The following is a 27,418-nucleotide window of genomic DNA, read 5'->3' as shown; positions in this document are numbered from 1 at the left end:
CTTCAGAGGGAACACTTCCTGCCAACACCTTGACTTTAGACATCTAACCTCTAGAACTGTGGGAGAAAAAATTTCTGTAGTTTTCAATCATGCGTGTTTTGGTATTTTGTTACAGCTGCCTTAGAAAGTTAATGCACATTCATGAACACGTATGCTATGTGGAATAATTGTTACATTAATTTTCTATCATATAACAACTTGAGGGATAGCAATTATTATTTTAATTTGATAGATAAGGAAAGTGAGGTTTAAAGTGAACCAATACTTAAGGTGAAGTGTACAGCAAATGAGCGACTGAGCTACAATTAAAACACAAGTTTAACTTCCAACTATTAATATTATATTACTCAGCTAAGGGAGGAATTAGAATACATTTTAAAATAAATTAATTATAACAAATATATGAATAAATGTATATTCTGTACCTGGAAGAATAATTTCATTTTAGGATAATAAGTGAAAAATATTTGAAGACTTCAGAGGAATTTACAAAGGCATGGGGTTTGATAGAGTCTTGCAACTTTTGGTGAACAAACATTATAGCGTTGGAGATGAGGATATGAAAATTAGCACTGAGGATGCTGAGAGTGATGCTGGTCATTTTGGAAACATTGATAGTAGGAAATGGGGTTAGTGGTCCAGTTAGTTATGATGGGTCAGATGATAACCCTAATGTTAGGAATTGTATCGTATATGGCAGCCCCATGATCCACATATCTCCTAGAAGATAAGCTTGAAGCATGCAGGTGAGTGGGGTCTTCTTGTCCAAACTTGTCATGCAAAATATTAATACTGAGTCTCAGTCTGCTATACCTGAAGTAACTACCTCTATTCTCTCTTTTGAGGCTGGAGTTCCCAAAGCTAGAAGATGAAAAAAAGAACATAGAGGTGAGATTTCTGACTACAGATTATAGCACTCCCATCTGACAGATGAATGGAAGTCTCAATCTTTGGGTTCCAGTTTTCTATGTGCTGTCTTATGTAAAAACCATCATGGAAAAGATTTGGAATTCTCTAGTTTCTGGAAAACTTGCTTCTGGAAGGAAGCTCAGCTATAATAGCTATATAGAAATGAAAGAAAAGCTATATAAGGAACAAGTTACTGATTTTATTGGTATATAGGCTCTCTATCGCCAATGTGAGGTTTCTCAATAAAGCAAAATATTAATGTTTAGATGTGGATCTTCTCCTATGAATCTAGTATTGTGAAGTCTACAAAGCAGTTTTCATCCATAACTCAACTGCCATATTGACAAGAATGGCCAAATTCTCTCAAATTTCCAGCCCTTAAGCTTATTACAATAGGAAAACATCAAGTAAGCAAGCAAGAATACACACACAACAGCATTCATTACTCACCCACAGTGACCCTGGCTTTTAGCAAAATTAAGCTCAATAAATACATCAGGAGCTGACTCACTCCTTGGAGAAAAACATCTGAGCAGCTGAATAGGGAAGGACCTGGAAATAGGCATATCATTTTCCCTAAAGTTCAAATTGGTAATGTAGAAACAAGAGGCTGGAGACAAGGCTGGAAATTTCTACCTTTCTTTATTTCACAGATTTTTTCCAGTGAACTTGATTTACTTTCTTATTCCCAGCATACTGATAATCCTTGGAGGTGGAGATTGATTTCTATCTCTCTATTGCCCAGGGTCTAGACCAATATCCCCACTTTCCATACCTATGTATGATTTGATTTCTTTTGTTTTACATTTCGTGTTCTAGTGGACCACTGCTCACTTGAGATAGTAGTTAAAACCCTACTGATATTTCATAGCCCTTCTCTGTTGTTATAGATGGAGAGAGAAGGATATCCCTTTTTCTCTATCCACGGTCCCAGAGAGATTCACATTCTGTTGATGGCCCCACAGCTAAGTTCTGCTTTTTTATAAAATCCATGATTCCAAAACTGTAGTCTGCTTTCTCTCTGCTGGCAAAGACAGAAAAGGCTCCCCTATCCACATGAAGCTGGTAAGAAGGTAGAGAATGTTATTCATTTTATCTCTCTTGTGCACTGATTGTTGCCTATTTACAAATACATAGATGGGATTACAGAAAAGTTAGATACATTACCATTCACCCTGCTATTAGGGATTCATATAACACAGCTATCTGCTCCATACTGATTTGTAGTTAATTATTTTAATGCATTTTTCTCAGATTGAATTGAAACTCAGGGAACTAGTGATTAAACTGGAACTAGGGATTGATAACATAAAGAGAATGGTAACTGCGCTAGTTTGAAAAGATGTATGTCCCCTAGAAAAGAATTGTTTTCATCTAAATCCAATTTCGTAAAGGCAGAATAATCCCTATTCAATACTGTATGTTTGAAACTGTAATTAGATCATCTCCCTGGAGCTGTGATTTAATCACGAGTGGTTGTTAAACTGGATTAGGTGATGACATGTCTCCACCCATTTGGGTGGGTCTTGAGAAGTTTCCTGGAGTCCTATAAAAGAGGAAGCATTTTGGAGAATGAGAGCCTCAGAGAGAGCAGAGCAGAACGACATAGCCACAAGAAGCAGAGAGTCCACCAGCCAGCGACCTTTGGAGATGAAGAAGGAAAATACCTCCTGGGGAACTTTATGAAACAGGAAGCCAGGAGAAGAAGCTAGCAGATGACGCTGTGCTCGCCATATGCCCTTCCAGATGAGAGAGGAACCCTGACTGTGTTCACCATGTGCCTTTCCAGATGAAAGAGACTCTGACAGTGTTCGCCATGTACCCTTCCACTTGAGAGACAAACCCTGAACTTCATCGGCCTTCTTGAACCAAGGTGTCTTTCTCTGCACGGATTTGATTGGATATTTCTATAGACTTATTTTAATTGGGACATTTTCTTAGCCTTAGAAAAGTAAACTAGCAACTTATTAAATTCCCCTTCTTAAAAGCCTTTCTGTTTCTGGTATATCGCATTCTGGTAGCTAACAAACTAGAACAGTAATAGACTTATTATAGGATATTTATTCTCAGGAAATAAATACCAAACACTGCCACCCATATTTTAAAACTCTTGATTATAGAATACAAATAGTAACAATACTTATTATTTTCGTTATTATGTAATGCTCTCTTCCTAGAATTAAATTGTAACAATTTAAACACATTATTGCATGAAAATTTATAAAATTTGTTTTCAACATTGCTTTATAATATTTTCATGTGTTACTGAGTCAACTCTTCCTTACATTATCTACAACATGTACTGTAGATCTTCATCTTGTCTGCAAACTAGAATACAACACTTCATACTTCTTGAACAACAGTAAACTTCCCCCAAATGTTTCACAAACAACAGTTGGTATTGAGAGATAGTTCTCTCACACGCCCCTTCATGAACAGATCCACTTGCAACTAACTCTCTAGTGTATAGTGGAATTAATTATTCTATTTTTGAGAGATAATAACTTTTATGCTCTGTATTCAATCACCTACTACATACTTTAAAAAGTTTTCTATACCAATCAATTCCTCTCTCATATATTTTCAACCTCTTTCTATCTACTGCCTCTGTAAGCTCAGTATATACATACATTTCTCTAAGACTCTTCACCTTGGCAAAAATCTTCCATCTAACTTACAGTCTCCTCTAGTCATGACCACGTTCTCTACTTTCCTTCACTGCCAAGTTTCTAGAAATAATATGCACTTTACTACCACTACTGATTTTTCCATTCATTCCTCAAGCAGATTCTTGGTTTCCAGGCCAAACTTCAATTGTTTTTCCAGAATCATTAATATGCCCACTTAGCTGCATTTGATACTTGACTTCTCAATTAATTTGACATTCTTATTCATTTACCATCTAGTTGTAACACTAGACTTTCTTGGTTTTTACCTTTCTTGTAAACCTGTCTAGTGTCACCTTTTTTAGTGTCTATATTCTTTTCTTAGATTTTCTATATAGTTCTATTTTCACTGATTTTCACTTGTAATTCTGCTCTCTGACATTTATTCACCTATTCTGTTGCATTAAAATAAATTTACCCAACTCCCAAATTGATATTACAGAAAAAAATCTGTACCTGGAGACTCACGTGGCCACTGGAGACTCATAGATTTCTTCAGTTGGATTTCGCTTAGTCGTTTCACACAGACATATTCAAAAGTGAATACCTTGATTTTTCTTAACTAAGTCTCTAGTCATAGGATCTTGTGGTCTAATGAAGGAGCTTAAAATTCCGGCAATATAAAAAATAATCATCAAATGTTTTATAGTTACATGTATGTAAATTCCCTGAATTTAAGGTTGAAACTTCATGTGTGTTTGGTAAAAATCCTGATTATTAATGGTAGATGTATATTAGAGATTGATTTAGAGTTTTCTCGATGATAGAAGACCCCTCTAGAATCTTAGATGCTTCTCCTAAATGAAAGAGAAGATTTCTAGGTATTTTTAATAATAAAGTAATTTATTATTTCTGTAGGATGTGAACATTGTGAGGACAAATGCTGGAGCCCCAGGACAACATGGAGATCTTAATCAATTCGACGTCTAACTTTCCAACGTTCTTGTTGACCGGCATTCCTGGACTACAGTCTGTCCATGCCTGGATCTCCATTCCCTTCTGTTGTCTCTATGCCACTGCCATCTCAGGGAATGCCATGATCCTGTTTGTCATCATGACCCAGCAGAGTCTCCATGAGCCCATGTACTATTTCCTCTCGCTGCTGTCAGCTGCAGACCTGGGCTTGACTGTTTCTACAATGTCAACAACTTTAGGCATCTTCTGGTTTGATTCAAGTGAAATCAGTTTAGATACTTGCATTATCCAGATGTTTTTTCTTCATGGATTCACCTTCATGGAGTCTGGGGTGCTGGTGGCCATGGCCTTTGACTGATATGTGGCCATCTGTGATCCCCTGAGGTACACCACCATCCTCACTAATTCCAGAATCATTCAGATGTGTACCTTGATGATGATGCATACTGTGCTATTAATAGTACCACTACTTTTGCTCCTTAAGCAGCTGTCTTTCTGTAGAGATCATGTTCTTTCCCACTCTTACTGTTACCATCCAGATGTACTTAAATTAGCATGTTCAGATACTCAGGCCAACAGCATCTGTGGTTTAATTAATCTCATCCTGACCGCAGGGATAGATACATCATGCATTGTCCTGTCTTACCTCCTGATTATTCGCTCTGTCCTCAATATCACCTTCCCTGAAGAGCGGCACAAGGTGTTTAGCACCTGTGTCTCCCACATTGGAGCAGATGCTATTTTCTATATCCCTATGATGAGCCTGTCCTTGCTGCATCACTATGGTCACTCAGCCCCCAAGCTAGTCCATTCCACGATGGCTAACATATACCTGCTTCTGCCCCCTGTACTCAATCCCATAATCTACAGTGTAAAATCCAAACAGATCCGCAAAGCTGTACTCAATCTGCTTCTTACAAAGTAAACAGATGATTAAGCTTCAGACAAATCTGATGAGTGACTTTCACTATTTAAAAAAAGCAGTCCTGCTAGGTTTTTGCCTATCAGATATTTTTTTTTCATTTTTTTCATTTATTCAAGAAACATTTAGTAAGCAACTATTATATATATTATCTCATTGACATAAGTATGATATGCTACACCAAGGACTTGATAATCCAATAAGGAAACAAGAAAATAAAAATGAAATAATAAAATTAATACTAATTAATAAATTAACATTTATTGACTACTTATTTTATGATAGGCATTATACTAACTTCTTTTCATTCATATTCAACTTAGTCTTCAAATAGCTCAATAACATATTTAATATTATTCATTGTATTTTACAGATTAGGAATATAGAAACATTGATGCTACCTAAGGTCACACACACAGCTAACATGAGGAAGGTTTGAGATTTGAATCCAGGCTTTCTGAGTCTTACATGTTTTTCACCAGTATAGTAAATCCTCTACCAACAGCATTCTAGGAGAAATTTTTAAGATCAGAACTAAGAGAAGAATCTCATGAATCCATATTCCATGTCTCAGAAAGTGTTAGTAGCCTTCTTACTATACATTTTAGCTTAGTTTTTCATGGATAACAAATAATACAAAAGGTGGGGATAGATTCATGGCATGTAAGCCATAGGTCAGTATCCATGCTGGACAGTCCAAAATTTCAGGAATTAGAGGCATTTGCTAATCCGTCATAGATAAAGAAACTTCAGTGAGTGGAAATGATAACGAAGCATTGTCCAAAGTAGGTTAGGTCAAGGATTGTAAATATCTTTTTGTAAAATGGTCTTTCTGGAATCTACTGAAATCCATGAATACCCCCTCAGAAAAAATTCAGAGAAACACTCATAATATTTCCACAAAATTCAGAGTTTACAAGGATGCCAGGAAAGACCTTCATGGCTCTCTAACCACCCAAAGTACCAAGGTAAAGAACCCAAGTTCCTTGACCCATAAATAGTTATACAAAGTTAAACCCAAGTAATTTAGTCCCTGAAAAAGAGGGCTAACTCAGCGGTAACTATCAGTTTTAGACACAGGCAGAAGCTCAAAAATCAGTTGCAAAAAAATGGAAGAGAAAATTCAGAGGAAAATGGACATGGTAACTAAGGGAAGTGTATTAGTTAGGGTTCTCTAGAGAAACAGAACCAACAGGGAACACTTGCAAATATAAAATTTATGAAAGTGTCTCACGTGACCGTAGGAACGCAGAGTCCAAAATCCACAGGGCAGGCTGCGAAGCCGATGACTCCAATGGATGGCCTGGACGAACTCCACAGGAGAGGCTCACCAGCCAAAGCAGGAATGCAACCTGTCTCCTCTGAGTCCTCCTTAAAAGCCTTCCCATGATTGGATTTAGCATCACTAATTGCAGAAGACACTCCCCTTTGGCTGATTACAAATGGAATCAGCTGTGGATGTAGCTGATGTAATCATGACCTAATCCTATGAAATGTCCTCATTGCAACAGACAGGCCAGCGCTTGCCCAATCAGATGAACAGGTACTATAACTTGGCCAAGTTGACACCTGTCCCTAACCATGACAGGAAGTAATATCAATTTTGTTGTAGTCGGAAAAGTGGTGATAAATGGAGGAATTTTTCATGTCCCCCCACACAAACAGTGGGGGTATTGGTGTATAGAGCCAGTTCACAGCAGCTTGCAAGAGCACATTTTGTGTACTTCTGCCAATTCCTTGGCATATGGAAATCTTGCAATCAGCCATAATGGCAATATTTACACTGTGAGGATTGGCACACACTATACATAAGAACTTTTTTAAAAACAAAAAGAAGAGATTTCATTTGCCAATACATCACTGACTGGAGGGTCTACTTTATGTTTTGCCCTGTATGAAAGAGTAGAAATTAAAAGATCAATAAATCATTTTCACCTGCACTCAAGGATTCTAATGTATAATTTATGAGATGACAACATAAGCAAAAAATTTCAATAATGTGTTCTATGGTTAGGAGCACAGAAATAGAATTTTACTTATTTCGATTGTTATCCTGAGTTAGAAGAATATCTGAACGTGAAGGTAAGACAAGAGTATATTGGAAGAAACTCTGTGGAATAATGTAAGAAGTATTAAAGCACAGTTTTAGTCTTAGTGGAAATATATCTTCCTGAGTTTTAAATCCATGGGCCATACCTGCATAATAGGCAGGGAGTATAAGAAAATACAGTTTTCTCCTTCTGTTTATTCTGTTTTCTCCAAGATGAATTTAAATTACAGTATTTGTGGAATTGCTTAAAGAATATCTTTTGCTCACACAATTTTATTACGTAAAGTTATTGATTTGTAGATATGTTTTAAAAATGTGCTTGTATTTCTTGAATTTTGAATGTGGAAAGCTTTTACTCTGGTAGTTCTACAAAGCTTTTAACTCTTGGTACTTCAAGAATATAGAACACATTAGATTAACGTAGAGGAAATTTTACTTTGAGAAGCTCAATGTGTTGCAGCCTTACAAAGAACCTGCTCGAGAAAAGACTCCGGATATCTGAGTGAGAAGCTCTACCTGGAACCGAAGAAGAGCTGAGAAATGAAAGGTGTTCTTGTACATACGTGCAGACTTTTGTATGGCACAAGCAAAACTTGAAAATTTTTATTTAACTTGAGTTGTATTATGCTGTCTATAATAATGTCCAGGATATTACACATGCATGTTATTAAGTATAATTAATTTCAAAGAATAGGTGCGTGCTTAGCTTGGCATGTAGAATGGTCTTCAGATAAATTTTCTAAATTAATGGTCTGGTAAATAGCACTGTAATCAGGTCAATTTATGCAAGAATAAAATAGTTAAGAGCTGTATTAGTCAGTGTTCTTCTGAGGGGGAAAAAAACCAACAGGAAGTATATACTAAGGGATTTGTTATAGAAATTGGATCTCAGAAGTATGGGGAGTGGTAAATCCGAATTCCATAGGACACTGTGAATCTGTTTCATGGTCTAGAAAGAAAAGTCTAACAGATATATGGTGTGCCATTGGAAACTGCTGAATACCCCAGAAAAGCTTTGTTCTTTAATCCTGATTCTGTATTGTTGGGTGGAATCTTTCAGATTAAGCTGTTTCCATTGGAGCTGTGTCTCCACCCATTCCAAGTAGGTCCCTTACTAGAATCCTTTAAGAGGGAATCATTTTTGAAAAAGTTTCAGAGCTGACAGAGATGTTTGGAGACGCAGAAAGAAAATGCCCCTGGGAATGCTGTTTGAAACCAGAAGCCAAAGGACCATGAGATGCCAGCCACGTGCCTTCCCAGCTGGCAGAGAAACCCCAAGCATCATTAGACCTTTCTTGATTCAAGTTATCTTTCTCTGCATGGCTTAGTTTGGTCATTTTTTATGGCCTTGAAACTGAAAACTTCTTACTTAATGAATTCCTTTTATAAATGCCAATCCATTTCTAGTCTATTGCATTCTGGCAGCTTTCAAACCAAAACATGGTATTTGAATTAGGATTTGTTGTGAAGAAATGAGAAATTATAGAAATAACTAGAAAGTGAGAGTAAAAGGGCAATGTAACATCATCCTCACTTATAGCTTGTAAACTTAATGTGTGGAATTTCTATTATTTAAAATAGGGAGTATATGAGTAAATAAATTGTAAGGAATGGAGGAGATAAAACTTCAGATACTAATATACATGCTTGAGGTGGTCTATGATTTACATACATAATTTGATATATGTTTCTGGTGCATAGAAGATTGGTCAAGGATAAGTTTAAACATTTTAGGGTAAGAAAAAATGAGTTTGCTGGCAAAGATCTTTAGGGGATATGAGGTTTCCAAGAAAACTGAAATACAATTGAAAATATAGAGAAATTTTTAAAAGTAGAGAAATAGTCAAGATAAATTTTCAAGTAGTTCCTAAAGTAACATGGGTAGTCAGTTTAGGTAATTTTGTATAAAAAGCAGATACCTATGGAGCAGCTTCTGAAGGTACATGGGAAGTTCCAGGGAAGCTTCAAATATGACTTGAGCAATCATTACATCATTTGCATAGGTACCTATACTCCAAAGTCTAAACTTAATATTTAAGTTGCCTTGTTTGCTTTAAAAGGTATCACATTATTTTATTTATCCATACATTGACAAGCAACTCATGAAATGAACTTGACTAACTAATGAATAATAAATATTTTATTGGTCAGGAGTCAAGATGTACATAAACGGAAAAACACAAAAATTGTTTCTCTCTCAATTTTCTCCCTCTATGTGTTATTTTATAAAGTGTATGTCATGATTATTAATAGCACAGACTCAAGAACCATGTCTTCTCAGATTCAAACCTGTGCTTCACCACTTTATGCTGTTGTACCCATGAGCAATGTGTCCAAACTTCTAAACTTTAGGTTGTTCCTGTATAATTCAGTTGTTAACCTCTATAACAACAATCTCTCTCTCTCTGTGTTGTTGTAAAATAATCCCAGTGAAGAACTTCGGGCAAAGCCTTCCAAATAATACATAATCTGTTCATAGTAAATATATATTCTTACCTAAATAATTTCTGTAAGACCTTCATGTCAGGAATAATGTTAAAATTACAGGGGACAAATATGATGGAATATAGATATTTTTTTCTTGATTTTAACAACACTGGAAGATTACATAATCCTACACTAGGTTTGATGGTAGCACATTAAGAAAGAAATTAATATCCAGTTTCATGGGAAAGAGAATAATTTTCTTTTGAGTAAGCACATATAATGTGTCAGATAAAGCCAGCTTTTACAAAAGTGAATTCATAGTGTTTTCTTTTTTAACTCTTAGATACTCTTTTGGAAACAAATATGCCCTCTGCTTAACAGGAAGGGGGACTATAACCTTGCTTAATTAGCTGCACTCAATCATTACCCAATTACTATGAAGCAATCAGTCAATTCTTCTCTTAAACTCAATCCTTATTATTGGTGGTTAAAGAACATAGAAGAGATTAATATATCATGAGACAATTCACAGATACTCAATAAATATCTACCATGAGCAAAGCACTTTACCAAGCAAAGATGAACACAAATAAACTGTTCCTTCATGGGGAGACACCAAGTAGATCTCATGATTAGTTGAAGGATGAATCATATAAAGTCAAAAAGTTGGGAAAGACTACAAAATTGTAAATGATAAATATCAATTATTTTTCTGTGTAAAGTAGAAGTATATGAAATTTAAATAAATTTTTATTTTTAGACATCTAGGTTATACAAAAGAATTCCATTCCTGTAAACCATAATATCGAAATTCCGTAACTCCACTTCTCCCGCTTTCCTCCTGAAGGCAGTCTGTGCACGTGAAGGGCCCATGCCCGCTTTTCCATTCCCTTCATCTACCTCTATTTAACTGCCCTTTCTGGGAGTGCCTTGATCCTCTTTGCAGTCTTCATTGAACCAAGCCTCCACGAACCCAAATACTATTTCCTCTCCATGTTGTCCACCTCTGAACTAGGCTTATGCATCCCCACACTGGTGATGGTACTGGAACTATTTTGGTTCAGTACACAGGGGATCAGCTCTGCTTGCTTATCACAGATGTTCTTCCCTTACCTCTTCACTGTTACAGTCCTCAGTGCTCTTAGTTATGATCTTTGACTATTTCATGGCCATTTCTAATCCTCTTAGAAATGCCTCCATCCTAACTGAACTTAAAATAGCACAAATTGGTGTATCAGTCTTCAGGAAAAGACATTAATATGAATCCTTCAGTGATAATTAAATGACTGTCCTTCTGCCACAGCTACATGCTCTGGCTCTCCCTCTGTGCTCATTGCTCTATGCTGTGCCAGCAGACAGAAGAAGATTATTCTAAATACAGTCTCCACAAAATTACACATTTATTAGTTTACTAATTTATTTAGTCAGTCATTGAATATTTATATATGACTACTACAGAAAATAAATAAATCATGTTCTTGAAGAGCACATACTCTTGTGAACTGTTCTGACCATGCTTTCCTAGCAAATAATCCAGAATCTCAAATTTATCAAGTCCAAAACCAAATTGACTTTTTTTACCTTCTAAATCTGATCCTACTGTGAATGAGTGAAATTATACCTGGTAATGAATGGTAAGGTGATTAAATAACCACCACCACCACCCTTTGAAGAAACCTACCCAAGGGTTCCTCGAACTCCTGATAACATGTTTTTCTGTTTAAATTTCTATTTCATCAAAACTGAATTTTCTGACCATCTTTTTTTTTATTTTTTTTAATTTTTTTTCTCTCTATTATCATTTTTTCTTTTTCTGTTGTCTTTTTATTTCTTTTTCTAAATCGATGCAAATGTACTAAGAAATGATGAATATGCATCTATGTGATGATATGAAGAATTACTGGCCATCTTTTTGATGCCAACCTTCTTTTAGCCAAAGAAATCTGGTTTATTGATGTCCCCTTTGAACTTTCTCTCTAGCTTCATTATTCAAAAGAGTAACACATAAAAGATGTAACTTCTTTGATGTCACACTTTATATTATTTCTCATTTGCTTCTATACTGTTTTATGTTTCCAGAATCTCTTTCTACTCTACATGTTCTAGTTTGCTAGCTGCCGGAATGCAATGTACCAGAAACAGAACGGTTTTTAAAAAGGGGAAATTAATGAGTTGCTAATTTACAGTTCTAAGGTGGAGATAATGTTCCAATTACAACAAGTCTATAGAAATGTCCAATCAAAGGTATCCAGATAAAGATACCTTGGTTCAAGAAGGCTGATGAAGTTCAGGGTCTCTCTCACATCCGAGAAGGCACACAGTGAACACAGTTAGAGTTTCTCTCTCATCTGCAGAGGCACATGGTGAACATGGTCAGGGTTCCTCTCTCATCTGGAAGGGCACATGGCGAACATGGTGTCATCTGCTAGCTTCTTCTCCTGGCTTCCTGTTTCATGAAGCTCCCCAGGAGACATTTTCCTTCTTCATCTCCAAAGGTCACTGGCTGGTGGACTCTGCTTCTCGTGGCTACATCTTTCTGCTCTGCTCTCTCTGAATCTCTCATTCTCCAAGATGTTTCCTCTTTTATAGGACTCCAGTAAACCAATCAAGACCCATCCAAATGGGTGGAAACATGTTGTCACCTAATCCATCTTAACAACCACTCTTGATTAAATCACATCTTCAGGGATTTGATCTGATTACAGTTTCAAACACACAGTATTGAACAGGGATTATTCTGCCATTTTACAAAATGGGATTTTCATTAAAACATGACTTTTCTAGGGGAAATAAATCCTTTCAAACCAGCACAAGACATTTTCCCTTAGGACCAGACAGATTCACAGGGAAATTTTACCAAACTCTCCAAGAAAAATTAACACCAGTATTGCTCAAACTCTTCCAAAAAATTGAATAGGAGAGAACACTACCTAATTTATTCTGTGAGACCAATATCACTGTCATACTAAATCCAGATGAAGATATAAGAAAATAATATTATTGCAATACCCCTCATGAATATAGATGCCAAAAACTTGATAAATGCTAGCAAACTGAATCCAGCAGACAAAAAAATGATTATACACCATGATCAACTGGGATTTATCCAGTTAATATACTGCACCTCATATAAGAATGAAAGAAAAAACTTGCAGAATCATCTGAATTGATACAATTCATTGGGAAAATCTAGGGCCCTTTCTTGATAAAAAAAAAAAATTAAACACTTAGAAACATAAGAATAGAAGGAAACTTCCTCAACATTATAAAGGGCATGTAACAGTTGGTACACAGCTAACATCAGGCTCGAAGGTAAAGTACCAAAATCTTTCTTTCTAATATCAAGAATATGATAACCACTGTCACCAGTATCATTCAACATTGTACTGGAAGTTCTAGAAAAACCATTTAGGCAAGAGAAAGAAATAAAAGGCATCCAAATTGAAAAGGGAGAAATGAAACATTACCTACATTCCCTATTTACAAATGATATAATCCTATACACAGAAATTCCTGAAAATACACAATAAAGCTACTAAAATTGATAAACAAATTCATTAAAGGGGCAGGTACAAGATCAGCATGCAAAAATAAGTGTTGTCTTTCTATATACCAGTAATGAGCAATCTGAAGAAGAAATCAAAACAAAATTCTATTTACAATAGCAACTAAAAGACTCAAATATCTAGGAATAAATCTAACCAAGGATGTAAAGGACTTGTATACAGAAAACTACAGAATGTTGCTAAAAGAGAGTAAATGTACCTCAATCAAAATTCAAAAAACCAATCATTAAAATATATAGAATGAGAATGGGAACTGAACAGACAAAGCCTTCTTGAAAAAGAAGAACATGCTTGGAGGACTCACACTTCCAAATTTTAAAACTTATTATAAACCCATGATAAACAAAATAGCATGGCACTGGCACAAGGACAGACATATAGACCAATGGAATATAATTGAAAATTCAGAAATGAACTCTATGTTTATGGCCAACAGATTTTTGACAAGGGTACATCATGGTCAGAGTCATGTGTCAACTTGGCCAGATGATGGTGCCTGATTGTCTTGTCTGGCAAGCACTGGCCCGTCTGTTGCTATGAGGAAATTTCATGGACTTAAATCATGATCATGTTGACTGCATTTACAGCTGATTGCATTTTTAATCAGCTAAGGAACAGGTGTGTCTTCTGAATGAATGATGCTTAATCTAATCAAAAGAAGGCTTTTAAGGAGGGTTCAGAAGATGTAGTAACTCTTCCTGCTTTCACCAGCCAGCATCTCTTGAGAGTTCATTGAGGACCTTCATTGGAGCTGCCAGCTTGTGGCCTACCCGCCAGACCTTGGACTCTACATCTCCACAGTTGCATAAGGTAATTTTATAAATATTATATTTACAGAAATCTCCTTCTGATTCTGTTAATACAGAGAACACAAGCTAATAAAGTTGCCAAGACCACTTGGTGGTGAAAGAACTGTCTCTTCAAAAAATGGTCTTAGGAGATCTCATGCTCATAAGGAAAAGAATAAAGGTGAGACCCTACGTACTACAATATACAAAAATAAATTCAAAATGGATCAAAGGCCTAAATATAGGAACCAAAAGAATAAAACCCCTACATAAAAATATAGAGAAGCATTTTCAGAACCTTGTAATAGGCAATAATAGTTTCTTAGACTTCACATTTGAAGCAAAACCAACAAAAGAAAAACATAGAAAACTGGAATGTCATCAAAACTAAAAATATTTGTGCAGGTACTTTATCAGGACACTAAAAAGATAATCTACACAATGGGAAAAATATTTGGATCACATATCTGATAAGGTTTACATCCATAATATATAAAAATATCCTAGAGCTCTATAGCAAAAAGACAAACCCATTAAAAAATGGGCAAAAGGCTTCAATTGACATGTCTCCAAATAAGGAATACAAATGACTAAAAAGCAGATGGAAAGGTATTATAACATCTTTAGATAGCAGAAAATTGCAAATCAAAACAAAAATGACATACCATATCTTACCCTATATGGGCTACTATTAAGTACAAGTCTTAGAGAAGATGGAGAGAAATAGAAGCACTCATTCATTGTTGGTAGGAAGATAAACTGGTGAAGCTACTGTAGAAGACAGTTTAGAAGATCCTCAGAAAGCTAAGTATGGAAACAACATATGACCTGGCAATCTCACTGTGCTGGTTTAAAACTATTATGTATCCAGAAAAAACATGTTCTTCTAATCTAATCTTACGGGAGTAGACTTATTATGGGTGGGATCTTTTGATTAGACTATGTTAATGGGATGTGACCCTGCCCATACAAGTTCTGTCTTAATTAGTTTCCTAGATTCCTTGAAAGAGCCAGCACAGGAGTTTGACAGCCATTTGAAGCCCCAGACAGAAATACCTCCGATGCTAAGCAAGGATGCACAGAAATAACCAGAAACTGGAGAGAGTCAAAAGAAGTTAAGACATGAAATCCATAGTTTGTCCCAGAGAAACTAAGTGACCCACAGGTGCTTAGAGAGAAAGCCAGTGAAATCAGAACCTGAAAGCAATGAACCAGAGCAAGGAGCTCACATGCCAGCCATGAGCCTTCCCAGCTGACCGAGGTACCTAGATGCCATCTGCCTTTCCCCCAAGAAGGTATCCTCTACTTAATGTCTTAATTTGGCATTTTCATAGCCTTAAAATTATAACTTGTAACATAATAAATCCCCTCTATAACAACCAATCCATTTCTGGTATGCTACATTCCAGCAGCTTTAGGAAACCAAAACATCCACTAATGATCAGTACTCCAAGTACCTGAAAGCAGGAACTTTAACAGATATTTGCACATTAAAGTTCAGAGCAGCATGATTCATATTTGTCAAAAGATGGAGGTGACTCAAGTGTCCATCAACTGATGAATGGATAAGCAAAATTTGGTATAAAAATACAATATAAAATTATTTGACTGTACAAAGAAATGAAGTCTTGATACAGGAGACAACATGGATGAACCTTGAAGACATCATGCTGAGAAAAATAAGCCAGACACAAAAGGGCATATATAAATGATCTCACTGATACAAAATAATTAAAATAAACAAATGCATAGAGTCAGAAACTAGAATATAGATTACCAGGGGCTTGGGTGTCATTAGGGAATGGGGAGTTAACACTTAAATTGTATAGAGTTTCTATTTAGGTTGATGGAAAGGTTTGGTTATGGATGGTCATGTTGGTAGCACAATACTGGGAATATAATAGCTCATGGATATATTTGAATGTAGCTAAATGGGGAAATTTTGTTTTACATATTTTAACAAAATAAAAATTATAAACAAAAACTACAGCAATGTAAAACATAAACATTTAACCTTAATGCAAACCATGGACTATTTTAAAATGTTCTTTCATCAATTGTAGCAAATCTGTCAAAAAACTAATGCAAGGTGTTTCTCATAGAATAATAGGTGGTATTTGTGAACTCTGTATTTTAAGCACAATTTTTCTTTAAAACTACAACTTCTTTAATAAAAAAGAAAATATTCCAGCTGAGATTACCAACAGATTAGCTAATGTATATGTAAAGATTAGTGACAGTGAAGACATAGCCAGGAAAACTCTCCAAAATGAAACAGATTGAGAAAAATGAACTAGTATCAGTAATATGTGAGCCCAACAAATGCATAATTGGAGTTCCTGAAGGAAAGGAGTATGAAGCAACTGTACAGGAAAAAAAAATTTAAAGAAAAATGGCCTGAAAATTGCTAAATTCTATAAAAGGTTATTTATTCACAGATCTAAAATGTTGAACAAACCCCAAGAAGAAATAAAAATGAACGTATTGTGTTTATAATATATGTACAGGTAAAATATATAAATACAATAACACAAAGGTCAGGAGAAACAAAATGGAAATATACTTTTGTAAAATTCTTATACTATATGTGAAGTGTTAGAATAGTACTTGAAGCTAAACTGGGATAAATTAAATATGTATACTATAAACCACTAAAGCAACCTTTAAAAGACAAAGGGTATAGTTAATAAGTCAAATAATAAAATTGAATCTTAATCTACAAAAAAGCGTGAAATATGGGACAAAGAGGAAAGTCATTGTGAAATGGTAGATATAAACCAAAAAACATTAATAACCACACTCCACATAAATATCTCTATTAAAAAGTATAGGCTTTGAGATTTCATTTCAAAAAAACATTTTAAATATGCTGCAAACAAAAATGTATTAAATAGAAAGACAAAAATAGATTTAAAAAATAAAATTAGTGGCAAAGATATTCAATGTTAGCATTAATCTAAAGAAATCCACAGAACATTGAAGACATTATGTTGAGTAGAATACACTAGATATTAAAAGGACATATATGCATGATTCAGCTGATACAAAATAATTAGAATAAGCAAATGTGTAGTATCAGAAACTAAAATATAGGTTACCAGGGGCTGGGTTCTGGGTAGGGAATGGGGGGGTTAATGCTTAAATTGAAAAGAGTTTATACTTGCATTGATGGAAATGTTTTGGGCATGGGTAGTGGTGATAGTAGCACAACACTGTGAATGTATTTAACAGCTTTGAATTATATATTTGAATGTGATTAAAAGGGGAAATTTTAAGTTAAGTTAGGTGTATATGTTATTAGAAAACATTTGTTAAAAAAAAAAACCTAGAACTTGACAACACACACAGTGAAACAATGTAAACTGTGGACTATAGTTAATAGCACAGTTATAAAAATATTCATTTGAAACAACGGTATCACACTAATGCAAGTTGTTAACAATGGAGAGATACATGAGAGCGCTATATTTTATGCAACTTTTAAAATAAATTTACAACTTCTTCAATAAAATTTATATTAATATAGCAAAGGAAGCTTTTGGCTATATTAACAACAGCTAAAGTAGATTTTAAAGCATAGAACATTAATAGAGATAAAGAGAACAACCCCACAATATAATGAGTAAAATATCAAGGGAACATAACAATCCTCAACATTTATGCACCTAGCAATAGTAGTTCAAAGTGCAAAAATTGTTAGAATGCAAAGAAGAAATAGACAAGTGTATAATTATAATCAAAGATTTCAACAACCTTCTCGCAGTAATGAACAGCACAATTAGAGGGAACAGCAGTAAGGATATAGAAGACGTGGACAACACTATCAACCAACTTGACCTAATTGGCATATAAAAACAATCAGATCAACAACAGCAGAATAGAAATTCTATTCACACATAAATGAAGTTACAAAGATAGACCATATTGTGGATCATAAAACATGCTGTAATAATATAAAAAGGATTACAGTACAAAGTATGCTCTATACCCAAAATGGAATTAAATTAAAAATCAATAAAAGAAAAATCTGGATAATTTTTGTGATAATTTGGAAATTAAATAATGAACTTATGGGTAACCCATATGTCAAAGGAAAAGGCAAAATGAAAATTATGAAATATTTTAATTAAATAAAAATGAAAACGTGACATATCAAAATTTATGGAACTCACCTAAAGCAGTACTTATAGGGAAATTTCTATTCATAAAGACTTTTATTAGAAAAGAAGAAGAGTCTCAGGTTCCAACCTTAGAAAATTAAAGCCCCAAATAACAAATAAAGGAAAAATATAAAAAAACACACTTTACAAAATAGAAACAGAAAAAAAGTGAGTTAAAATCAAAGAAAACAAAGCTGGCTATTTGAAAAGATAAAACTGATGAATCTCCAATATCTTTAACTTGTATCCAGGGGCTTTTGTACACTCACTTATTAGTTCTAGGAGTTTAATTTTGTAGATCCTGAATTTTTTTAATAAAATAGTATTATTTCTTCATTTTTGATCTGCAGGACATTTATTTCCTTTTCTTATCTTATTACACTGGCTAAAACTTCCAGCACTATATTGAATAAGAGCTGTGAAGGTAGAAATCCTTGCTCTTTTTCTAATCTTTGACGGAAAGCATTCAGTCTTCCACCATTAAGAATAATAGTAACTATAAGATTTGTCTAGACATTCTTTATCAAGTTGAGTGAGTTCATCTCTATTTCTATTTTTCTAAGAGTTTTTTTTATCATGAATGGATATTGAATTTTACCAAACACCTTTTCTGCATCAACTGATATTATCATATGAGTTATCTTTTTTAACCTTTTAATATTATGAATTACACTCCTTGATATTTGAATATTTACCCAGCCTTGCCTCCTTGGATTAAAGCTTTCTTGGTTATGGTGAATAATCTTTCTGCGTATTGCTGCATTTCTACTTGCAAATACCGTGTGAAAGGGTTTTGTGTCTATATTCATGGGAAACAGCATATCTAGCTCTTCTAATAATTGATCAGAGACAGGTTGTAATAGTTAATTTCATTTATCGGGTTGAGTAGGTAATATTATCCAGTTATTTGGTCAAGCAAGTACTGGCCTCACTATTACTGTGGATTTAGATCATTAGTCATTGCATAGTTCATTGCATCTATGCCTGATTACATTATAACAGAATTGAATTCCCCATCTTGCAGAGTGTGTGCTGTCAGACTGAGAACATTGATTGGGAAGGAAGGGTGTCCTAAAACTTGGATATGGACAAGTATTTTAAATCCTCCTCAAATTTTCCAGTCATGGTTTACTCTGGTTCTGTTCACTGACATCTCTTGACTGTGTGTGTGTGTTTTTCTTGTGTTTGTGTGTGTGTGTTTTTCTCTTAAAAGTCACCTACAGACATTAGAGAAAGACAGATTTTCTCTTTTGCTAAACCTTTAACATGGGTATTAAATCAATCCGGTAAGGATTTGAGTGAGGTTTGGGTCTTGTTTTTGTTCTAATGTTACCTTTTCTATAAAGGTAAGATTTTGCCTGAGTCTTTTTATCAATGTCTTCCCCACCTTCAGCTTTATGTCTTCAATTTTTGCCTATCATGGAGAAGGCTCTTGGTCCTACCTTGGAGTAAACTACCATCAGTTGTTACTCATTGCTAGTTAGCCTGCTGGTGAAGGGCAGTGAGGGTCTAGTTCATCCTCTGTGTTAAGTAGGTTCCAGTTCCTGTTTCTGAAATATGGGGACTTCTCAGCGATTCTACCATTCCTACAGTTGGTGGAGACCTGTAATTGTTAGGTCCAAGGTTGTCTTTCTGCCAGTGACAATTCAACAACTGACAGAAATTTTTTCTTGCCCCCTCAAATCAGCAGCCATAGGATTTACCTATGCCCTGAGTGTGACAGGAATTAATGCACTTCCCCCAGAGGCTTAGGAATTTTATTCCACAGGGAAGACAGGCAGAAACATATGGGTGGAGATTTGAGCCTTTCCCACAGATGTTGCTTCCCTCTTTCCCAAACTTATATCATGTGAGAAGCTTTCTCAGGACTTACACCTTCCCCTAAATCATCCTCTTATGCACGTGTAGTGGTCAACAGAGAAAAGACTGCAAGTGGGTAAGCAGTTGAAAATATTGTTTTAGAAATGTTGAGAGGGGTCAAGTCTAGAGACATAACATTTGAGGATCATGAGCATGAAAGATGTTATGACATTATTAGATTTATCCTGGCAGGAATGAGAAGTGAAATGCTTAGAAAATTCTAAATTTTAAAATATCATGTATATGAATAGCATTGTGTAAAGTACATTTTACTGATAAAGATATTATGTGTCGTAAATTCGTAAAATCTCAAAATCCCAGTTCTATTCCTTAGAGTTGTGACAAGATACTTAACCTCAAATTCCTATTCTGAAAAATAGGCAGTGATACCACCTACTGCCTGTGTTGTTAGAAGCATTTATTGATGTTCCATAGGTAGCATTTTAGATCAGTCTCTAATATTGACATTTAAGATAGCTCCCTAATTCTAGTTCAATTTGATAATCCATCAATTCACAAATTTATCTTACTAGAGCAAACACCTAAATGCTTTGTCACTTGCATTTTTTACTGTTTCTCTACCTTCCAATCTGTCTTCCACTTAGCTGCCAGAGTAATATATCAAAAATGTTTTCTAATATCTAAACTCATTTTTGCTTAACATATCATCACTGATTAAGTACAGCTTCATTAATTTGTATCTGATCAAGTCTATTTTGCTGACATCTTTTCTCCAATTGACCAAATTTGCAATGCCACATGCATGCAGAAGAGAAAGCTTTTAAACATAATTGCCATTTGCATGCCAACTATTTCTTCTTAACCTGCCAAATTACTTTGTTCCATTTGCTAATTGTTACTCCTCCACCTATTGACATCCTATACTATTTTCAAAAGCAAGTTCAAATGTCAACTTATCCTAAAAAATGTCACAAATACAAACTGAAATACTTCCTCCATTTTGTTCCCCAATAAGGTTTATTATGTATCATTAAATAAGATGTTGACTTAGACCTTTATTCAGCTAAAGAAAATAAAATGATTATCTTCTTTATGAGACCAAGTAAGACGGCATTCAAAAGACAAACCATATCTTCATCATTTTTATATATAACATAACTCAGGCCATCCTCAGTATGGAACAGGGTCAGGTCAAAAGCCATTGGTGACATCAGAGAAAATCTTAGAGATAATCTCAATTCTCTGTGTTTGTAAACAGGATGTTATATCCATAAAAGATCACTCTAGGTATGACTCCCATAAATCACACTGATGTCAGCCACACAGTCTTCCGCTTGCTGGGCATCCCTGGCCTAGAGGACCAGCACCTGTGGATTTCCATCCCCTTCCTCATTTCCTATGTCATCTCTCTGCTTGGGAACAGCCTGCTCATCTTTATTATCCTCACAAGGCACAGTCCTCATGAACCCATGTATCTCTTCCTCTGCATGTTGGCTGGAGCAGATATTGTCCTTTCCAAATGCAGAGATCCTCAAGCCTTGGTCATCTTCTGGTTCCATGCTGAAGAGATCTCCCTGGATTGCTGCATCACTCAGGTCTTCTTTCTCACTTCTACTTTCATCTTTGAGTGAGGGATCTTGGTGGTCATGGCATTTGACCGGTACATTGCCATATGCTATCCACTGAGATACACCACTATTCTTTCACCCACTCTAATTGGGAAAATTGGAGTGATGATCTTTTTGAGAAGTTATGGGACAGTTTTTCCTACAATATATTTTCTGAAAAGATTGACATTCTGCAAAAGTAACATTCTCCCAAACACCACTTGTAAGCACATTGTCTTGGCCAAAATTTCCTGTGATAACATTCGAGTAAACATCTGGCATGGGTTATTTGTCCTAATATCAACCTTGTTCTTAGATGTTTTATAAATTTTTGTTTCCTATATGCTGATTCTTCCTGCTGTTTTCCGCATGCCTTCCCAAGAGGCTCACCATAAGGCTTTCAATACTTGTGTCTCCCATGTCTGTGTCATTGCCCTCTTTTATGGGCCTGGAATCTTCTCAGTCATCACTCAAAGATTTGGACACCACATCTCACTCCATATTCATGTCCTTCTTGCCAGTGTCTATAATTTGGCTCCACCTATGCTGAATCCCATTATTTATGGGATCAAGACTAAACAGATATGGGACCTAGTGCTTCAAATGATGTTTCCAAAGCAGAAATAATTGTAATCATGGACTAACATCATATTTTCTCAGCAACTCTCTCCCTACTTTATGTGAACTTAATCATCATGATGCGGATGGGTTCAACTGAGATACCAGTGAAATGAGTTCATGTATCAGTGTCTCTAAAGAAAATGTGATAGTTGCAAAACTGTGTGAATATACTAAAAACTACTGAATTGTACACATAAAAGGGTAAATTTTATGGTATTTGAATTAAATCTCAATTTCTAGAAAAAAATACATATAGTAATTTTGATATCCTGGAGTTATGTTCTCCAGAAAAACATCTTAACCTTAATCCATTCCTATGGGTGGTAAAGCCATTGAAAATAGAACCTTTCAATGAGTTTACTTCAATTAAGATGTGGTCCAACTGAATCAGGATGGGTTTTAATCCTATTACTAGGGGGTCTTACAGAAAAGGCCAAAGGCAAAAAGGCACAGGGCTCAGCCAGGAGCAAAAAGTCAAGAGAGCCCACAAAAGGAAGGAGAAGATAGTATCATGTGCATAGCAATATGACAAATCCCCAAGGATGGCAGGCAGCCAACCCCAGAATGCCAGTCTTAAGAAAGCCTCACCTTACTAATACCTCAGTTTGGGATTTATCCCAGCCTCAAGACCTTGAGCCAATAAGTTCCCATTGCAAAAGTCATCCCATTGCATGGTATTTGTTTTGGCAGCCCAGAAACTGAAAAAAAAAAAAAAAATAGGAAAAAATGAACCAGAGATAGCAGACTTCCTGGATAATATTGAACTGTTCATTTCTTGTGTACTTTAGGCTTTGAATACCTCTACTTGTTCATTCCACTCATTAGGACATTTCGCCAGCCAGTCTCAGCTTTATCCTCTGTCTTCAAATTTTTGTTATTTAGAATAGTAATTACAAAAATTCCCCATATCATATAATCCATACACACTCACCTTGAATATAACTTTAACATACATCGATATATGTAAGTATATTATACGTATTTTAATTTTCTTTTGCAAAATGTAAATTATATTAAATGTTTATTAATGTTTGTTTGTAAGACTTTTATTTATGTTGCCAATTATTTGTCATAAAATATTTTTAAAAAGTCCAAATACAGTGCATCCACATAGTAGTATACTAAGAAATTATTAAATAAAAATTACATTAATGAATAACAAATGTTTTTTAAAGAATACACTAGAATAAATTAATTAGTTATGGCCTGTTCATAACCTGTGGCATAAAAGAGCAGGGAAAAATAAGAGCATGGGTCTATGTGTTTGATGATGGAAATATATTGTCCAGGCATTTGTGAGAGAAATGCATTCAAGATCATTTCGTTAAACATGAGGTACTTTTTAGAAATATTTTTATCTATACATTTGTGCTAAAATTATATTAGTGGTGATATGTATGAAATATAATACACAAGATGTTTTCGTAATAATTTTAGTGTGAATTGTGTAATATTTATACAGTGAATATGATTTACTCAGAGAAGAATGTATGACAATATTTTTAAGAGGAAAAATTTAACACTATTGATTAATATTGCCATTAGTATAGGAATGCTAAAGATGAATTATCCTAATTTTTGCTTGTCTGAAAGTATTTCTAGTTTGTCTTTAATTTTTTTTTGGGTGGGGGGGTGCAGGGTCTGGGAATTGAACCCGGGTCTCCCGCATGAAAGACGGGCATTCTAACCACTGAACTACCCATGCACCCTGTCTTCATTTATAAAGTGATAATTTCATATATAGAATATTAAGTTGGCAGACTAATTCCCAGCAATTTGAAAATTTCTTTCTATTGCCTTTGCTTCTATCTTTTCTATTGAGAACTCACCTGAAAGTTTTATTGTTATTCCTTTGAATTTAATGTGCTTTTTTTTTATGGCTTTAACACTTATGTTTTGTCTTCTTGCTTTTTAAACACATTCATTATCATATTTTCATGTGTGGTTGTCTTTCCATATATCCTCTTAGGATTTTCTGAACTTTTTGAATATGTGAATTTATGTCTTTCATCAGTTTTGGAATATTTTCAGGCATCATACACTCTAATATTATTTTTCCCTAGTTTCTCCTCTCTTGTGGAAACTCAGTAATTCTTATATATTTTCAGTGTGTTTATTATGTTTTATCTTCATTTTCTCCCATTCTTTTTTTCACTCTCAGTTCAATTTCTATTACTCTTATGAGTTCATCATTCAGCTCCTTAATCTGTCTTCTGCCTTGTAAAATCTGATGTTTAGCTCATCCACTAAATGTTTATTTTCAAATAGTTACATTTCTCAGTTCTATAATATCCATATGATTTGTTTCCTAAATGCTTGTTTCCTTCTGAAATTCTCCAAACACTAAGCCTCTTGATTATATTTTGCTCTTTAACATATTCATTAAAATTTTATAAATCTTTGGGATGGTATACAGGACAAAGTATAATTAATGCAAGCTAGGGTCTATAGTCAATAGTAACATTGTAATATGCTTCCACTAAACATAGCAAAAGCATTATGCCAAAACTTAATGTCAACAAGGGGGGGTTATGAGGGATATGGATTCTTAGCAGAGGAAAAGGAAATGTCTTCATATAGATTATGGTGACAAAGGTATTATTGCTATTATTTAGGTTGGATCATATAATGTGTGAAAAACTCTGATAAAAATGAACAGAGAAAAACAAGTGCTAGGAAAAAAGTGAAGAGATGTGCCTATTCACTGTTGGTAGGTAAACTGAGAGGCACAGCCCCTCAAGAGGACAGAGCAGTGGCTCCACAGGAGGCTAAGGGTGGGGTTGTCATACGATCCTGCAACCCCATTGCTAGGTATATACAGGAAAAACTGAGGGTGGGGAAAAACTGAGGGTGGGGACACGAATGGACGTTTGCACAGCAGTGTTTCTGGCGGGAGTGTTCTCAGCGGATGGAGGGGGCCTAAGAGTATAGCGACTGGGATGGAAGAGGGAACTGTGGTGTTTACATACAATGAAGTACTGAGTGGCTGCAAGAAGGAATGCATTTGTGAGGTATCCAACTAGGTGAATGAAATTTAAAGACAGTATGCTGAATGAAATAGCAGCAATAAAAAGACAAATATTATCATGCCTCATATATGGATTTGCTATAATATACAAACTCAAAGAATAGAAGCCAAGAACATTGGTTATCAGGTTTGGTCCTACTGTAGAGTGTCCTAGATTTTAAGCTCTTACAAGTAGTCACAAATATTCAGGAGCTGTAACTCTTATCTGTAAATTCTTAGATACTGAGCTATTTATGTATAACCTAGTTGGTCTCTGAAACTTCAGGTATGTATGTGAAACCTGAGAGTCTGAGTTAGAGCACTGAAGCTATGAAATTCAGCATTACTCCACATAGCAGTTGTTTAAAAAGTTGAACAAGTGATCAAACTTTGACTAGAGATATGAATGCGGTTTATCTGGATAGGACTAAGGTAAATAAGAATACTGGGTAAAGGATGTTATAGTACATATTTTAAAACTTCAATTCTACATGAGACCAAAGGGAGACTTGCTTATTTGGTTCAAAATTTATATTTTGGGAAGCTAGCATTACCTAATTTAACTTGTATGATCAGTTTAGTTGACCACCATAATTTGATGGAATCGTGGATATAGCATGAGATCTTGAGCCTGAGATCTTGTTGGTTTGTACAATTTAGTGTGATGCCCTGATATAGCCCAGATAATTTTGCCAGAGAATAAAAAAAGTATTTGCAAACTTCCCTTAGAGGACTGGGGAGAAAAGAGGAAATATTAAACTTCCCCATCTGGGGAGTTCCTGATATTCTCACAAGCAGTGGGGACAACTAATTCAATAGCTGAGCCCTTGATCTTGGGGTTCCCCTATGAAACTTATTCTTGCAAAGGAGAAGCTCAGCTTACTTATAAATATGCCTAAAAGTCATTCCCAGAGTACCTCTTTTGTAGCTATGATGTAGCCTCTCTCTCTAAGCCAATTTGGAAGGTGAACTGCCTGCCCTTCCATTATGTGTAACTTGACCCCCGGAGTATAAATCTCCCTGGAAATTTGAGACAGGACTCCAGGGATGAGCCAGGACCCAGCTTCTGGACTGAGAAAGCCCTCTTAACCAAAAGCGAGAGGAGAGAAAAGAGACCAAATAAAGTTTCAGTGGCTGAGAGATTTCGAACAGAGTCAAGAGGTTATCCTGTAGTTTATTTGAATGTGTTATATAGACATCCCTTTTTAGTTTAGGGTATATTGGAGTGGCTAGAGAGAAGTATCTGAAACAGTTGAACTGGGTTCCAGTAGCCTTGATTCGTGAATGATTGTTTAACTGTATAGCCTTTATACTGCAACAGTGTTTGTGATTGTGAAAACGTTGTGTCTGGTGCTCTTTTTTTCCAAGGTATGGAGAGATGAGTAAAAAAAAATAAGGACAAAAGATAAATAAATAATAGGAGAGGATAAAGGGAGGAATTGGGTAAATTGAAATAACATCGGTCAATGAGAGAAAGGGGTAAATGGTATGAGAAGTATAAGTTTTTTCTCTTTTCTTTTTATTTCTTTTTCTGGAATGATGCAAATGTCCTAAAAATGATCATAATAGTGAATACACAAGTATAGATGATATCATGAGCCATTGATTTTATACTATGGATGGTCTGTATCATGTGATGATTTCTCAATGAAAAAATTTTTTAAAAATTCTATAAATCCTGCGTGATATTCCTAATAGCTGGGTTATTTTCTCTTCTGTTGTTTCTGTTGATCAATTATCATAAGTCGTTGCCTCTTAATTTATAGTAATTTTATTCTATATCTTATATTGTAATAAAATAATTTTGCAAAGAATTAGATCATATGTCCTCTCTTTCCTTTGTTAGGCAAGTAAGAGTAGCAGCTGATAACTTAAATCCATGTGTACTTGAGCTGCCTCAAGGCAGGTGATAGTTTTCCTCAGACTCAGTCTGTCTCTTCAATTTCCCTTTTCCAAAGG

General features: G+C 35.1%; 2 pseudogenes; both read left to right on the top strand.

The window, feature by feature from the left end:
- The first annotated feature begins 4,455 nt into the window (after positions 1 to 4,455).
- On the top strand, positions 4,456 to 5,415 carry LOC143643502 (olfactory receptor 51F1-like; annotated as a pseudogene).
- Positions 5,416 to 21,513: 16,098 nt separating this feature from the next.
- LOC143643501 (olfactory receptor 52B4-like) lies at positions 21,514 to 22,458 on the top strand (annotated as a pseudogene).
- Positions 22,459 to 27,418: the final 4,960 nt, after the last annotated feature.

This window comes from Tamandua tetradactyla, chromosome 8, assembly GCF_023851605.1.
Source record: "Tamandua tetradactyla isolate mTamTet1 chromosome 8, mTamTet1.pri, whole genome shotgun sequence".
NCBI classification, from domain to species: domain Eukaryota; kingdom Metazoa; phylum Chordata; class Mammalia; order Pilosa; family Myrmecophagidae; genus Tamandua; species Tamandua tetradactyla.
The sequence above is the reverse complement of the archived record's forward strand: the minus strand, read 5'-3'. Positions and strand labels throughout refer to the sequence as shown.